The sequence below is a fragment of the Octopus sinensis genome, linkage group LG17 (genome assembly GCF_006345805.1).
Source record: "Octopus sinensis linkage group LG17, ASM634580v1, whole genome shotgun sequence".
Lineage (NCBI taxonomy): Eukaryota > Metazoa > Mollusca > Cephalopoda > Octopoda > Octopodidae > Octopus > Octopus sinensis.
Genome location: NC_043013.1, coordinates 56,509,787 through 56,528,371, shown reverse-complemented (window position 1 = coordinate 56,528,371; position 18,585 = coordinate 56,509,787).

The window sequence follows — 18,585 nt, the reverse complement described above, 5'->3', positions numbered from 1 at the left end:
AACCTTGTCCTTCCTCTTCAGCAAGGCACCTATATCTGTCTCACTATAACCTTTTCATCATCATCTCTTCCAATGCCTCCTTCCTGCTTAAAAGTTTTGGTCTTGCAAGTACTTGGTCACCCTCTCAGTGCAGGTGCCACTTAAAAGCATCCAGTCCACACTGTAAAGTGGTTTGGTGTTCAGAAGGGCATCCAGCTGTAAAATCCTTGTCAAAACTAACTTCACCTGTGCTTGTGTCATGTAAAAAGCACTAAGTCCTCTCTGCTGAGTGGTTGGTGTTAGGAAGGGCATCCAGCTGTAAAAATCCTGACAAAACAGTCACAGAAGTCTGGCACAGGCTTCGGCCTGGCCAGCTCTTGTGGTACTGTCTTACCCATGCTAGCATGGAACACTAACATTAAATGATAATGATGATATAAGTATATTATTCTTCAACAAGAATGTTATTTATAGAGACTTCAACATTTTGGTGAATTAAGCCAATGTCTCTTTCTCTCTCTCTCTCTCTCTCTCTCTCTATATATATATATATATATAATATATATATATATATATATACATACATACATCCCTATATATTTATGCATACATCCATATATATAAATATATATATATTGTACACACACATACGTATGCATACACACACTCACACAAATATACAAATCCATACATACAAAGCATTATAGTAATATATATTGTCATATATATATATATCTAAACAAGTGAGCTTTTAAATGTCTGATTTAACCATTCTTATCCCTTTACTGATGTTATAATAACATTGTCGGTGATAATGTTGTTTCCATTTCATCAAGAATTATTCAACCCAAACATATAAACTGAAGGAATAATCCTTTAATCAAAGATTTACATTAACTCTATCAATAGTGTTTTGCAAACTTTTGTCCAAGAATTGTCTGCTTGAATTCTTAAGTAAATATAGCCAAACTGTAGTTCCTTGTGACAACATCAGATCTGCAAGCACCAAGGGACCTGGCTAAAGTTATATTTAAACTTCAATTTATCATTTATCTTTTGTCTTTTACTTGTTTCAGTCATTAGACTACGGCCAAGCTGGGGCACTGTCTGGAAGGGGTTATAGCCAAATGAATTGAACCCAGGATGTTTTTATTTTTAAGCCTGGTACTGATTTTATTGGTCTTTATGCCAAACTGTTGATTTACAGGGTTAGAAACTAACCAACATTGGTTGTCAAGGGGTGGTGGGGACAAGCACACACACACACACATACATATATATAACAGGCTTCTTTCAGTTTCCTTCTACCAAATCCACTTGTCAGGCTTTGGTCGGCCTAAAGCTGTAGTGGAAGACACTTTCCCAAGGTGTCAAGCAGTGGGACTGAACCAGAACTCTGTGGTTGGGAAGCAAACTTCTTACCACACAGCTGCACTTCCATAATGTTTATTATGGAAGAATTTTAGATCTACAAAAAATAAAATTTACATCTATTGTAAATTAGGCAATCTAGGAATATGGTAGCTCATCACAGACATGGCATCTGTGTGGCAAAAGATCTGTTTCCCCAAGATGTGGTTTCTGATTCAGTCCCATTTTTGGCCAAACGCCTTTTATTATAGAATTGAATCAACTAAAACGTTGTGAATGGAATGGTAAACAGAAACTGAAGGAAGCCCATTGTATACATGTACTTATATGTTTGTGTGTGTGTGTGTGTGTGTTGTGTGTGTATTGACATTACATGACAGTTGTGAACGAGTATCACCATCATATATGCATCATCATATATCACCATCATCATCTGTGATCTTCTGAAGCAACCTGTCTAGTCATAAGAGAATGTTACTTGGAAACAGGCAATGGTCAGTGAGAGGAAGAGCATTCAGCTGGGGAAACTCTGCCTCAACAATTTCCATCTCACCCACGCAAACATGGAAAGTGGAAGTTAAAATGATGATGATGAGGAGGAGGAGGAGGAGGAGGAGGAGGAGGCATTTCAAATGCAAAGAACCACAAACCAGGAATATTTTCTTCAATTTGGATGACAAACAGATAAATTACTAGAAATTGTAGAATGAAATAAATATTAGATATGGAATAGATATTAGAATGATATTGATATTAGACTAGACACAAGATATTACAAATAATATTTTATTAACAGTAAATGAATATGAGGCAGTAAAATATGGCTGTTTGTGTGGGACATACCCATGACACTGTTTCAATTTCTGGTTGTAACTTTTGGTGCAGTTGCCTAGCTTCAGGACAATTTTAAATAGTCAGAGAAATGGAATTGGCAGAAGGCTGGTGATCTCATTAAAGAAATATCTGACCACCTCACCTTCAAGGATACCATTTACTGCTGTAGCACAGAGTTGAAGAAACTATAGAACACCAACTGAGATATTCTCTAGGACTTGAAATGTTCACAGTTCTATGAACTGTGAAATGGATTCTATAAGAAGAGAGCTCATTCAGTAGATCTAGTAACAGCCATTCCAGCTGTGACTATCATGTCTTCTAATTCAGACATTTACAATTACATTCTGCAATGTATTCGTCTAGTATGGTGTGATTAGCTGCTATTTCTAACACATTTTGTGCCTTCATGAAAGTACCTCGTTGTCTTCAGCCAGAACTGTACCCTTTTAGCAGCTCTTGGATTTTTGATATGGACATCTTATTTTAAAGGATTCTAAGTTAAAGTATTCCATCACAATTTCCAAATCCCAACTTAATCATGACAAAGTTATTCCCTAAATTCTTCGTTATATTCAAAACTAATAGAAACCTGAAAAGCTGAATGGTTAGTGTTACATGCTGTTCTAATTCTCTAAAGAATGACAGAACTGTCACCAATCTTTTTTCATTCCTTTCCCCTGAAGTCTGAGACTCTTGTAATGTAATATACCAATATTTGATGAGCTATGACAGAGCGTTTATGTTGAAGTTTGAGCTGTTAGAAACAGCAGCCAAATCTTTCTGAACTCAATCACTGCTGCCTTAGGTAAAGAAAGAACATATTAGATAATGCAGTCCTACATACCTCTAAATAGATGGAATGGTCATGTTTGGCATGTTACTGATCATATGTCTACTTAGCTAGGACCAGCCAAGGGTTAAAAACCAATGATGACAATATATAATCAAATTTATTTTATAAACACATGGTTTCCTGAGAAACAGTGAGAAGCTGTCTCATTTTTGTCATCATAATTGATAACAATTTCCTAGAATTTACATCCAAAGCCAGACTTTCTAGAATAATTGAATTTTGCCTAAATTCCCTGTCTGTGCCAAGAAACATTTCTGTAGTAATTTTATTGCTAGTTCTACACAGAGTACACTTCCCCTAAAGAGACCTAATAAGTATGAAACCAGTTTTGAATGATCACCCATACTTACTGGAATATAAATAATGTTTACCAATAATGTTGTTTATGAAAGAATATTATTTGTTATTTACCATGTGTGTGGTTTTAGTTAAGTTATAAGAATGTGATGTAGCTTTGCAACCTTATCCTGTATGAGGGAATTCATTTTGATATGAATGGTGAAACCAAAAAATTAAGAAAGAAAGACAATTTTACAATGGTTTGACTGAAATTATCCATGAAGTGGCTGCTGGGAAATTACATCATACGATTTGATTCAGGAAATGACTGACATTAGGTCACGTGACTTGAGACGGGAAATGGCTGTGATATTAAATCAGATACTATTAAGCTACATTTACTACTTCAGAATCATATTAATCTCATTTTAAGTCCAGTTCCAACCAGTTTTACATATCAGTCTGGAGTTAATGGATGGAGTACCAGTGGTATGCAAAATCCAAACTAGCCAGTCCCACCTTTTTTTCTTTATCATAAAATTTATTCCCTTAGATAGAAAACAGAAATTCAGGTCTTATTTTTGTCTGCATCTTCCCCTGTCTAACCTTGTTCCACAACTTTTTACCGTTTCAATAAGTTATTGCATTTTGATTTTGTATTCCAAAAATTGCAGATTCATTTTGGTTGACCCTGAATCTCATTGGAATCAAGACTTACCCCTAAAAGTCAATTATTGAAGGATCTATATGATTTAAAATTTGAGGACGTTGTTTCTGCCAGAATATTACCAAAGACAGATACTGAGAAAAGACTGTAACAAATGGAACATTTTATCAGATTTGTTTGTCAGAAGAACATGGAAACAGAATGTTAATGGGTTTATGTATATGAAAATCATGATTCTTAAGTATGTACAGTCTTTTATTGGTAACCAATGAAGTCAGACTAAATATTGAAGATAAACTTCTGCTTAGAGCAAAAATAAAATGAATTTGACAAAATCATTTGATTATTAATTTCATTTTTTCCTTGATATGGAAGTAAATCATTTATTTTCGCAAAACTTATTCCAGTCAATTTCCACCAAATCTATATCTTCAAGGATTTCCTTAGGGTCTCGGCTAAGTAATTGTTGACAAGCCAACATAGAATACAAACCATTGAAGACATTATAGTTCCTGCTCTCTACATAAACAAGCAATGAAGACCAAAAATTTAATATGATTTTCTCCACACACACACACACACACATGCACACACACACACACACACACACTCATGCACACACACACACACACACACACATACATGCACACTCCAATATTTGCTCACATGTTCATATATTCAAATACACATGTGTACACAATATTCCATACATACTGCGTGTGTGTGTGTAAGTGAATATATATATATATATACATACATATATATTATAATCGAATTCATGCATACATTTATAAATATATATATATATATATAATATAATACACTATAATATTATATATCTATCTATCTATCTATCTATCTATCTATATATATATATATATATATATGTAGTTGGGGTGGGTGGCATGGTAGAGAAAACATTCCTGTATAGAAGTTTTCAACATTTACCTGATGTATATAAGCAACAAATGTTGGAAACTGGAAGACTTATACAGAAGGTATGAGAGGCATTAGGGGAGATATTTGGTAACTTAATAAAGCAACTTTAATCAAGAAAAAGCAAAATCTATTTTAATAAAAATTGATGCACAATTTTTCAGTAAGCTTTCTTACAAGATGTTTTGATGAATTGACCATCAGCTTCAAATGCTTGATTCAATGTAAGATGGGAATTATTGATGTGTATGCCTTCACTAAATTATCTTCATTCATTTCGGACATCACCTGAAGAATGGTGGTCTTCAGAAAAGATATGGCATTATGAAGATGTTGATTGGTCTCCTTCTCTTTCAAGTCTGGCATATAAATGTCCTGTAAGGACACCGTATTTTGTAATGCAACCATAATATGCTACAAAGTGTAGATTATGGTGAATTCATAGAAAAATCTTCTAAGTAAGCTTTTTGAGAACTGTGCACCAATTTTTATTAAAAGATATTTCGTTTTGGCTCAATTAAAGCTGTTTTATTAAATTTGCAAATCTCTCTCACACTTTCTAGACACTCATTAACAATTTTTCATCTTCGATCTTATTGTTGTTTATTTCAGGCATCTTGGATACAAAGTGTTGTGACCAAATCAGTTCTGGTTATAATTTCAAGGCAAATCTGTTGAGAGACCTCAACAAGTCTGGCAAGATTGGTGGCCACATACTTGGTGTCATATGATTGTAATGGTTGTCTGACATCCGTTCTTGGGTTACACAGGATTTGTGAGAAGAAGGTGCTGAGTATTGTTGAAACACATACGACTTCGCTCAGCATATTTCATCCATCCAGAGCTTGAGAACAATCTCCATCATCACAACAGATCCAGCAACATCAATTGTAATTCCTCATGTAAAGATGTGAGTGGCATGAGACAACCTTCATTGATCACCATTCCTAAAACTATCAGAGTTGCTGGAAATTTAGTGAGCAACCTCAGAAGGCAACCTGCACAAAAGGCCATCTCTCATTTCTCCTTTCAGTTGTTTGTGGTTGTCTGAAGTTTTTCAATCAAAGCATTGCTGTGTTTGTTTATGTATATACAAAATTATACGCATACTATACATTGCATATGTATATGCAATTTTATCATCATCCAACATCTGTTGTCCATGCTGGCATGGGTTGGGCGGTGTCACTGGGCCGGCATGGTTTTCGACAGCTGGATGCCCTTCCTAACACCAATCACTTTATATACAATATATATGTGTCTGTATACACACACACACATATATATATAATGTGTGCCTGTGTACATAATACATGCACACATATATTTGGATTGAGAGTTAATTCTCAGAGATTGTACAGTTTTGGCCTCACACTGTGCAAAGGACTCGACATAACTTACTCTATAATATATTATATAACAGTTACAGCCTTCATGCTATAAGAGTTAATCTTTCCTTCTATGAAATGGGGAGGTTGTCAAGTATCCATACACACACACACGCACATACAAATGTGTATTTCGTTCCCTATAAATTATATTAATTAATTTCTCATAGTAAAAAAAAATAAAAGTATAAAAAAAGAGTAAACAAATCAAAAAGTTGACAGATAATTCAACAATGAAGAGAGTAGCCATGTTCTTTTCCTTCCATCATTTGTGTAAGAAATAACTATTGTCCCATTATCTGCAGAGATTTAATTAACAGAATTTCACACACTGCAAAGTGATTAGGAGTGTAATTACAAGGAATTTTACATATTTGCTGACAAAACATATGCATACACACACACACACACACATACATACAGGCATATATATGTGTCTGTATGTATCAACATCATCACCATCACCATAGTCATCATCATCATTGTCAGGATCACCACAATCATCATCATCTTCAGCGCATCATTATGCTTTAACATGTGTTTTGTCCTAGAGGGGGTCGGTTGGACAGGATTTGATGAGCCTAAGTGCCACATCATATTCTTGCTTCTACAACAAGGTGCACTTCCAAATGTTGACCCCCTTGACAGTATTCTACGTACCCCCAACACTGGTGAGGTCACCATGTAGCTCACAAGACTACAAAACTCCTAGGGAAGGGATGGGATTTTTGTGAGGAGATGAGGGGTTAAAATATGAAAGAAGAGAGAGAAGGGCAAGTAGGTTCTTGTAGAAGAGACATAAGGTGAGTGACATTCAGAGGAGAGAAGGACAAAGAGAATGATCAAGAGAAACTGGAAGGCCAGGTGGCTCTTTCAGATTCAAGGTAAGTTGAGACATAGTTGATATATATATATATATATATATATATATATAAAATCATCATCACCATCATATATATATATATATATATACACACTCATACACACGCACATGCATATATATATATATATATATATATATATATATATATATATATATATATATATAAAACCAGCCCATTAAGAGTATATATGTGTATGAGTACATACATACATACACATATGTTTGTGTTTTTATGTGCATGTACATATACATGCTTGTGTGTGTGTGTGTACGTATATAGATGTTGTGAATGCAGGAGGTTTTATGTCTCTGTATTGTGAGAATATGGTTGCATGTATTTTCTATCTTTTTTCCCTTTCCTCTTTTTTCTACCTATCAGAGTAACTTGCCTTTTATTCAACGTCTTTTCACAGTGTCTGTTGTGACTAATAGTCAACAAGAATGCATCGTAGCTCTTTGTTCCAACATTCGAAACTCCGAGTACTATAATGACAACCTTTTACTGTTTGTTCTAAATTATAACATATACATACATATACATGTATATTTTTATATATATTACATATGTATGCATCATGTACATCATCCTATATATATATATATATATATAATATATATATACACACACATACTTATGTATTCCTTTTATTCTTTAACTTGTTTCAGTCATTAGACTGTGGCCATGCTGGAGCATGTATATATCTATGTATATATGTATGTATGTATAATGTATATATGTATGTATATTTATCATATAATATATATTGTATACAATATACGTAATATACAGATTCCGGTTTAGAAACATATGTGTTACATATTCATACATTAGTGTAAATACGTGTGTGTGTGCCGGTAGGTATCCACACACACACCTGCACACATGTAAAGACACAAACACAAGTAAATACACTCATTTATGTATGTATATGTTATATTAGCAATAAAAAGCAATGAGTTTTTTATAGTCAAAATATCTTTTTGTAATTAAATTTCATACTTTAGAATATTTTACATTTAATTTTTACCATCTATATTAAATATATACATTGAAGATATATTCAATGTTCTTTTCTCTTTCTGTTGAAATAGAAATGTAAAATGGAAGCAAACTAGGAGAATATGAAAGAATAAAGCTGAAAATATTTTCAATAAAAACGGGTTTTAATTCGTCATACAGCAGCATCAGTTATGGAAATCTCTATAGAATGTGGCAGTTATTTACTTGAGAAGATCTGATTAAAATGTATTCGATAAATGTCATGATATATTATAACACTTTTTAAAACCCAACCACGTACATGTGTATATATGCATAGATACACATACACTCTCTCCCCTGCACACACACACACAAAGTGTGTGCATGAGTGTGTGTGTGCATGCCCGTGTAAGCATGAGAAGAATGTGGTGTAAGCGTGTATACATCAACTGCAGGTCACAAAGACACAGTGTATGTTTGTGTGTTTGTACAGTGTGATGGTTTTCAACTACGGGGAAGCAAGCTCTAGCTCCAATCACCATCACACTCAAAGCATGTCTTTCTTAGTTTGCTAATATGAGACATTTATTCCAACACTGCTTTATTACCAAGTTTCTTCAAATGATGAAGTATACAACATTGTCTCAAAGTACAGAAGTTGATTCTCATGAAGGCTGTGGAGATACAAGAATTTATTTCATTTTGGGAAGAATATGTATTTTCCAATCTGGTCAACAAGAATGTTTTACTTGAGTAGCTCCTACATGAGACTGAGGATTAAACCATATTCAACATGCACGTACACACACACACACACACACACACACACACAGAAATATATATAATTTCATGTACACCATATAAAGATAAGAGCTACATGCTCAGAGCTTGCATTGTGTTTGGAGACACAGGGCAGCTGTGGTGACACTGCCCAGACATGTGTTGCCACAGGAAGAAACTATTAATCACTTGTATCTTAATTGAGCACTAATGGTGGTCACACGAGATATTGAGTTCATCTCTTTGGGTCCAGGACACTCCGTCATCATGTGACACCATGTGATATCAAACATGTTTCAGGAAATGATGTTTTATCATTAAGAATGTTTTCTCAATTAGCACTCTTTAATCAATGCAATGGCAGTCTGTTGATACACTGGTTTCTGTTTAGTATCTGTGTGATGTTTCTTCCAAGCCTATGCCTGTCTTCAGCAGTCACAGCCCATGTTTCACTGACATGTAGCTGAGCTGTTTGCACATAGGCATCATGCAGTCCACCTTTCAGCAGAAGTAGGAGCTCTCTGAACTTTTCCCAGGCTGTTCCTATTCTAGAAGCTATGCTCTCAGAGCACCCACCCCCACTACAGACTTGGTCACTTAGGTTATGGAAGCTATCAACTACTTCTAGCTTCTTCCCCCTGGAATGTCATGGAATCTGTTTTCTGTACACCTTTGGTGTTTTTTGCCCCTGCCACACACAAAAACTATCTTTCCAGTTAACCTTCCTTTGATATTGCTGACAAACACCTTTCTAGCATGGTTGATGCCAGTGCTGCCTGATTGACTCCCATACCAGTACCATGTGAAAAGCATCCACTACACTCTTCGAGTGGTTGGCATTAGAAAGGGCACCCAGCCGTAGAAATCTTGCCAAATCAGAGTGGAGCTTGATGCAGCTTTCTGGCTTGCCAGTCCTCAGTCAAACCATCCAACCCATGCTAGTAGGTGATAATGAGGATGTATATGTGAGTGTGTGTGTATGTATGTGTGTGTGTATGTGTATAAATGTATCTGTGTGTGTGTGTATATATATATATATATATATATATATACACATACATACACATATTTATACATATATATATATATAAATATATATACACACACACACATACACACACACACACACACACACACACATATATCATCTCAAACAAAGAATCCAGCATACAAGGTCTGATTCCTCTTCTCCCTGTAGCATAAAACCTTATCCGAATACCAGAAGCTTCCTAATAAAAAGTATGAGAGAGAAAGGCAAGTTAAAGACAAAGGAAATGTTATTTGTAAACCCAGAGAACTAGAAGCAGGTGAGATAGAGATTTGTGTGTGACATGATATTATTCTATCTCAGGTAAGTTTCTTTGGAATTTTGGTATCTATTCTTGAGAGCAAGGTGAGCTGATGTGTGTCGAATAAACTGTCTGGTTTAATGGGACAATGAAGAAAGGCTGCAATGGATTTGAATTTCTGAACCGTATGCTGCTGTTAGCTTTATTTCTATGTGACTTGCTTGACTATTTCACTTTTATCATTGGAGAATAAAAAAAACAGTACAGAAGCAGTAGGAAAGGAAATACGCAAGCATTGAAGAAGTAAAGTAGAAGATAACAAATGAGGAACAGAGAAGAAAGTGTGAAGGTTAGGAAGGGAAGAAAGAAAGCTGACAGTAAGAAATGATATGAAATAATACCTAAAACAATCAGAGGTGGATTGGAGAAAGAAGTAGTTGTGGCCATGGCTTTCAAAAAAGAAAAATTAAGAAAAAAGATAAGAGAAATCTGGAAAGGCAAACTAGAAAAGTATGTTGAGGTAAAGTTAGAAAAGGAAATCAAATAGAACAAAATAATCCAACCTGAAGATGAGAATAGATAAAACATAAGAGTTTTGGAAATATAGGATGTGCAAAGCGAAATTGATGGTGCAGTAGACTAGAGAATATGGTATTTTGGATCAAAGAACTTAGAAAATGTGGTTGGATTATAAAAGACAAGGAAGTTTAAGATGAAGTGTGAGAGAAATATGGCATGAATGTAAATGGGGTAAGTCAGAAATATCAATAAGAAACAATAAAAGAGAAAGCTATAAATAAAATTCTTTAGACCATTTTATTAAAGAATACCTATCAAATTTCATTCTAGCAGACAAGAGCAAGAATACTTGCTCAGCAATTCAAGTTTTCAACTCAAAATGATTCCATTGTTGGTTAAAGGTGTGGCTGTGTGAGTGAGGCATTTGTTTACAATATTATGACACCAAATATGAACTCCCTGTACAGCATCTAAAGAAAATATTGTCTGCCATTTACCAATTCTTATTGAAGGAAATTTAGTAGATGAAAAATGTAAGGGGATTGTCAGATACACATATTTATCTTTGCATGTGTATGTTTCTCTGTGTGTGTGTCAGTTTATAAGTGTTTATAGGTGTACATACGAAAGAAAGAAGCACTTATCACAAACCATTGAGTTCATAATTATTTGTATAATCAGCTGACTTGAAAAAGCATTATTTAAAGTTTCACGAGTGAGAAAAATCCCTCCTACCATTTGCATGCTGGATTCTCAGTGACAAGGGTCTCAAAGCTTCTAGATAAAGGCTGGTTGTCATTGGATAATGGATAAGCTCATTCTCGTTGGCTGTTGTAAAATTACTTTGTATAATTAGCGGCAGTTGACGACCACTGAATACTAACGGTTAAGGGCTACTCCTGACCTTTGTGTGTGACACCTACTGACCTGTAATGGACTGCTTCTATCTGAGAATGAACATCAGCATGGTGAACAGAAGCATTCCACTTCTGTGAAATATCTGAGATTCAGTAGAATTCGTGTGTCATCAACAATTTATGGAAGGTGTTAAAATCCAATGAACTGCCTTTATTCCTGCTGGTAGCAGCTGGATGTTATTTTTGTCCACATGTAACAGGAAAGAGGAACTGTAGAAAACTGTACACATTGCAACAACCAGTCATACCTCTTTACAAGAAAGTTGAAGCATGTCTTTTTGCTACCAAACTGTAGTGTGTACAGCTCTCTACTGGTTGATAACAGTATCCCTATGTTTTAGCCAACGGCTTTCATTCACATGAGAACTTAATCATCTTCCTACTGTTCAGAATGAAATTAATTGCAATTCCTTTGCTATTAATACATTCCATAAAGTTTTACTGATACTTTCCTCAACTTTACTTCTACAATCTCCAATATACTTTACTGAAACATTTTACACTGGAATTTCTAACCAGAACAAGGAAATTTGCTATTGTCAATTGCCCTCTCAACAGCCTCTTCATATTTGTAGCAATACCCTGCCCCACCAATAATATTCAGTAACTTTCAACAGTCATTGACTCCACACATGATCTGAGCTATTCAATGAGAATGCACCTCACTCCTCAATCTATCATGGCCTTGTTGAGAAGAAGTGAGAGCTTTGTCATTCACAATCAAACATTTGAATGATCAAACAGGTTTTCTTAGTCCAGTAGATGTCAAAGTTAGGCAATTCTAAGTCAGCTGTTAATACACATACACACACACACACCACACATGATGCACACACACACGCACACACACACACACACATGATGCACACATGCACACACACACACATGCATGCACACACAAACACATGCTCATGCACATACACACACAAACACACACACACATGCACACATATGCACACATGCACACACATACACACACGTGTGCATACACACACATGCACACACACTGCTAGATTAGACTGGAGCCTGGTGCAGCCTCCTGGCTTCCCAGACCCCGGTCTAACCATCCAACCCATGCTAGCATGGAAAACAGATGTTAAATGATGATGATATATATATATATATAAATATATATGTGTATATATATATATAGAGAGAGAGAGAAAGAGAAATGTATACACACATACATATATATACACAAATATATACACCCATATATATATGTATATATATATCTATATCTCTCTATATATATAAAACATATATATTGCATATATATTTAGAATAATAAAGGTAGTCAGAATGTTGGATGATTACATAATTTTTTAATTTATTTACAACTTATTTACATTTTCAGCACTTTCTTCCATTACTGGATTCATCAAAAAATGGTTCCAAGTGTTATGCATACAAAATTTCTTGCAACTGTCATCGTTTTAGAGATTGTCTGCAATGAAAGACATGTGATGCCCCCTTACTTCTTTCCACAAGGCATTACAGTTAATTCTGCCACCTACATTGAGGTCCCGGAAATAATTGTTAAGCCCTGGATAGACAGTGTATGTGACGGAAGGCCATATGTGTTTCAGTAAGACTCTGCACTATCAAACATGGCTCTGCTAACACAGGAATGGTTGGCTGAAAATTTTCCTGATCACATAACCCCTAACATTTGGCCTCCTAATTCCCCAGATCTCAACCCATTGGACTATTACATGTGGAGCGGTGTTGAGAGAGAGAGGTCAATGAACACGTCCATAACACCAAAGATTCTATGAAAGCTGCCATAGTCAGAGTGATGTCCAAAAGGAACCAGGACCACTTGACTCGAGCATGTCGATGATTTAGGTCTCATATAGAAGCAGTTGTTGAAGCTGAAGGAGGCTTTATGGAATAGCATTATAGAAAAGAACGTTTATTGTTATCCCCATAGAATTTTTTGATAAAGTTATGATCTGTAATTATAAGTCTGTTTTTTTTTTTATAAACATAAATCTGTCCTCAAATATCTTATGTGCCCTGTATATATATATACACATACAAACACATATTTCACTAAAAGTTCCCCTAAAAATAATAATAATAATAATAATGAGGATGTGATTCACGTTACACAAGAAACACAACAATAAATAGAAATGAAAGCAAAGCAAGTTCAGAAATCAATTGTCAAATGCATCAGCAAATACACACACACACACACACACACACACACACACATATATTTGTTTGTCTCTCTCTCTTTCTCTCTATATGTGTATATATATATGTGTGTATGTGTGTGTATATATATTTATATATACATCCTGTGCCCACATATGCATATATATACACATATAGATGTAAGCATGTACATATACGTATATATGTGCATATATATATGCATATATATATATATATATATACACATAGATACATGCATTTATATAGAGAGTGACACACACATAGGTGTGTTTATGTATGTATGTTTACATGTATGTATATATATATATATATACAGTTAAGTAGAAACATTACTGCTCTATGCTTTAGAGTGTGTTTCTGTTACAGATATATGATACACTGACAATATACAAACATACATACATATGTATGTCCGTCCGTACGTGTGTATGCGTGAATGTATGGCTGCATGTATATCAATCATTAGGATTATCTCTGATCTGTTTTCCAGCTCTAATGAAGTATGCTGTTCCTATTCATTTTCTTTTACTTTCTCTCTCTTTTGCCAGACATCTGCAGTATCTTGGAATCAATAAAATCAATAAGGAATCGAAAGATCCACTTCCTCGAACTACAATCCTGTATTTGCAACAGAACTGCAACTAGTGTTGCTGCTGCAAATGGCAGATCTTCATGTATTTCTTACTGCTATACCAAGCTCTACCATTTCTTTATGGAACCTTTGTCAAAGGATGCAGAACACCACACATGGCTGTCTTCATGGTCTTCAAGACTTGCAGGCAGAATAGAGGGATTTATCTTCATCCAAGAGATTCCTGTGACACTGAGACTTTTCTTGATCCTTTGCATTCAAAACCACTTGAATCTGTTCTTGGTATTATGATGGATATTATGACATAAATTCTTTGTTATTTTCAAAATTAATTTAAATGATGGCAGCATATTCTAACTGAAATAGGGGCTGGTAAGCCATAGAGCCTGTTACAGCTCTCCAGCTTACCATTCCCAGTCAAATTGGCTAGCCCATACCATGCCAGTATGGAAAACAGATGCCAAAATGCTGATGATAACAACAAAAGTTTAAGGCCTTAAAGGGAATTGGAATAATTCTATCGCTTAATTCTATCACAACGGAGTAGTTTTACCATTTAATCATAGAAACAGTCTCTTTAATAAATTCCACAGTTTGTGTCTACCAAACTTTTCTGGAAAACGCTTTGGGTTATATGTAAGACTCTTGCAGAAGACACATCCAGAATAATGTGCAGTGGGACTGAACCTGACATCTATCTGTATACAGCTGCAATGAAATGCACTTCTTATCCACACAGCTGTGATTGTTACCATTATTATTGCATTTTATTTCATGGTGACTAAACTTTGTTGGAACTCTCTCTCCCCCCCTACTCTTTCTCTCTGTCTCCTTGTCTCTTCCCTCTGTCTCCTTGTCTCTTCCCTCTCTCTCTCTCTCTCTCTCTCTCTCTCTCTCTTCTCTCTCTCTCTCTTTCAATATCAGTAAAACCTTTCGTATAATATACAAGTTGAATTATTCTGATGATTTGCTAGATGTGTGTGCTTTGCATGTGAATCTATGTTTGCCTGAGTAACATCTTCAGACAAGAAACAAACTGATTGATCTTTAAATTGACAACATGGACATCAGAGGAGATAAAAGAAATGTATTCTGGATTTCACCTGTGCCATTATTGCTGATTCGTTATGGCATGTAAACAGGTGGGTGTATATCACCCTGAGCTGCAGGTTCCAGTTTCTAGTACACACACACACACACACACATATATATATATACACACACATACACACACATATACGCACATACACACACATATACAGACACATACATATTCAGGCATGCATATACACAGACATGCATGCATACACACATACATACACACACATATATCCACTCATACACACACACGTACACACATACATACAAACACATGCACATACATTCACACAAGTATTGGCTCATCAGCAATCGTAAACAAACAAACAAACAAAAAGAAAGTCTACTGAAAGTTCTCAGAGTTTGAAAGAGAAAAATAATGGTTTTATAAACGTAGAGATATTGTTGCAAGAATATAGAGAATATATCAAACAATGCCTGACGAGCAGAGAGAGGGGGAGATAAAGAGAGAGCGAGTGAGGGTGAGAGAAAGGAAGGGGGAGGGAGTTGATTCGACAGATACAAAGAGATAGGGAGAATGAGAGGGGGTGGTGAGAGATAAAGACAAGTACATAAGTGTACAGAAGCTAATACAGAGGTAGTGAAAGAGAGGAAGAACAGAAGAGAAAAGTAGATAGAGACAGAGATAAAGAGGGAGAGAGAGAGGGGAGCCAGAAAGCTTCTGGTTCCTGGTAAATATGGTGGAGAGTTGACAGCCGAGGTCCGTGCTGAAGGTCCTTACTGCTATTCGAAAAGTTTATGACTAATGTTAACCAGCATCCATCGTTTCAAGAATTATGTTCTGGTAGAAAACATCAAATATTCACAACAGATCAATAATAATTAAAGAAATACATATTAATTAAAGAAATACAAAATATCTCGATATTTATTGATCATTTAGTTACACTTGTTAAACCAATGATGTAATTTCTGTGTGGCTTCTCAGCCATCAAGAAACAATAGCAAAACTACCCTCATTTGATCCACTAGAATGGGGCAGATATATTGGATGGAAAGATTCCATACACCCCAAACTGAAAAATGGAATCAGATGGAATACTTGAAGATTACAGGTTACTGACCATAGGTTTAATTGGTCAGGCTTGTCCTGGGGCTAAACAACAGCCCCTTAAAGAATGATATCAAGACAAAATAAATAAGCACATAAAACATCTAACACCAAAAAAGAAAGCAAAATAAAATACTTTTTAGTTTAATCCACAGTTTTATTCATAAGTATCCAATGCAGGAGCTTAAAAAACAAACGCTTCCCCGATCATAAACCTCATTGATTAAGTAATAATCACAAACTCAGTAGATTCAATGATTAATAATATTAAACACTAACCAATTGTTACTTATAAAATTTATCAAAACCAAACAAATAATTTAGATCCATCCACACCAATCGACAGGATTTGTATCTTGGTTCTGAAGAGTCACCAATATTTTCAATGATGGATCCATTCTAAGTATTTTACCTTTTTATTATTTCAGTTCAGTAAAATGAAATATAGTCAAGAATGTTGGGAGTTTCTCGAAGGACATGTGGAGAGTGTGATAGCTAGAGTTAGAACAGGTTAGAGGAAATTCAGAGGTCTGGACCCTCTGTTGACTATGAAAGGTTTTTCTCTGAGTGAAAGAAATGATGATGATAATGATGATGATGATGATGATATATATATGTATATCTACATTTAGCAGAACTAAGAGTGTGACTCAAAGTTCAAGGGTTTCATGCATTAGCCCTTGAGTGCCATTGCGCAAAACTCTCGGACCTTGACTCATTCCGTTACTTCTGCTAAATATTTAAAAAATGTATGCATATACTCATATTTTGAGTTCTATTTTACCTGTTTGCACCGACATACCTGTGCATGTGTGTGCGTGTGCGTGTTTGTGTTTGACCCCCCCCCCCCCCAACTGCTTGAGAACCTGTGTCCCCATTACTTAGCAGTTCAGCAAAAGAAACCATAAGAAAGCATAAATAAGTTCTGAGCGTGATTCGTTTGGCTAAGGGATTCTCCAAGGCAGTTCCCCAGCATGGCAGCAGTCACATGACTGAAACATCTCAAAGGAAAGTTTCTATTTATAGTTTAATACTTTACATAATCATGGAGAGTATCTGTTAAAGACAGTGGTAAAGGCATGATTTTCCATCAGTTGTTATAGCCACATAAGATATTGTCTTCTATTTTGAGTCAAGGTTTCTATTGCTTAAAAGATATATTGTCATCAGTGGCAAGCTGCCAGAATCGTTAGTGCACTGGACAAAATGCTTAGCGGTATTACAACCTTCACTATGTTCTGAGTACAAATTCTGCTGAGGTTGACTTTGCCTTTCATCTTTTCAGGGTTGATAAATTAAGTACCAGTTACGCACTGGGGTCAATGTAATTGATTATCTCCTCCCCCAAATTTCAGGCCTTGTGCCTATAATAGAAAGGATTATTTATCTGTATTTGATATGAAAGGTTATCAGAATATCAGTGTAATGGGAACTATTGAGATTTTGGGTATGAATTTATGGGACTTAAATCTAAATATTCACCAATGGGCATTTTCCGAGTACAGGATCTTGCATCTGTTGATGATGAACAGTAACTCTCTTTCCCTGAGTTAGATTATCCCATATAATCTCCATTACATCCATTATACTTAATAACATAAATTTAAAATTTTATGCAGAGATGAAATGGCTCTTTAGGTAAATATATACACTCATTTAAAATCATACATTGTGCATTCAATAAAATTAAAAGCAGATTCTGCAAATGAGATGATCGTGATACTTTTTACAGTTGAAGTGATACATTAAGCAGGTAATTTGGTGGTGGTAAGTAATTTCTTTCAGTATTTTGGTAGTCTTTTACTTTTAAAGGTATGTCATTTTCAGTTGTGGGTTTTGCAACAAAATGGGAAATTCTGATAATGTTATGTGTTTCCATATTACTTAGGTCATATGCTGAAATATAAGGTGGAAAATTCAGATTAACTGAAATGTCATCTGTCATTTGCAATTCTCGAA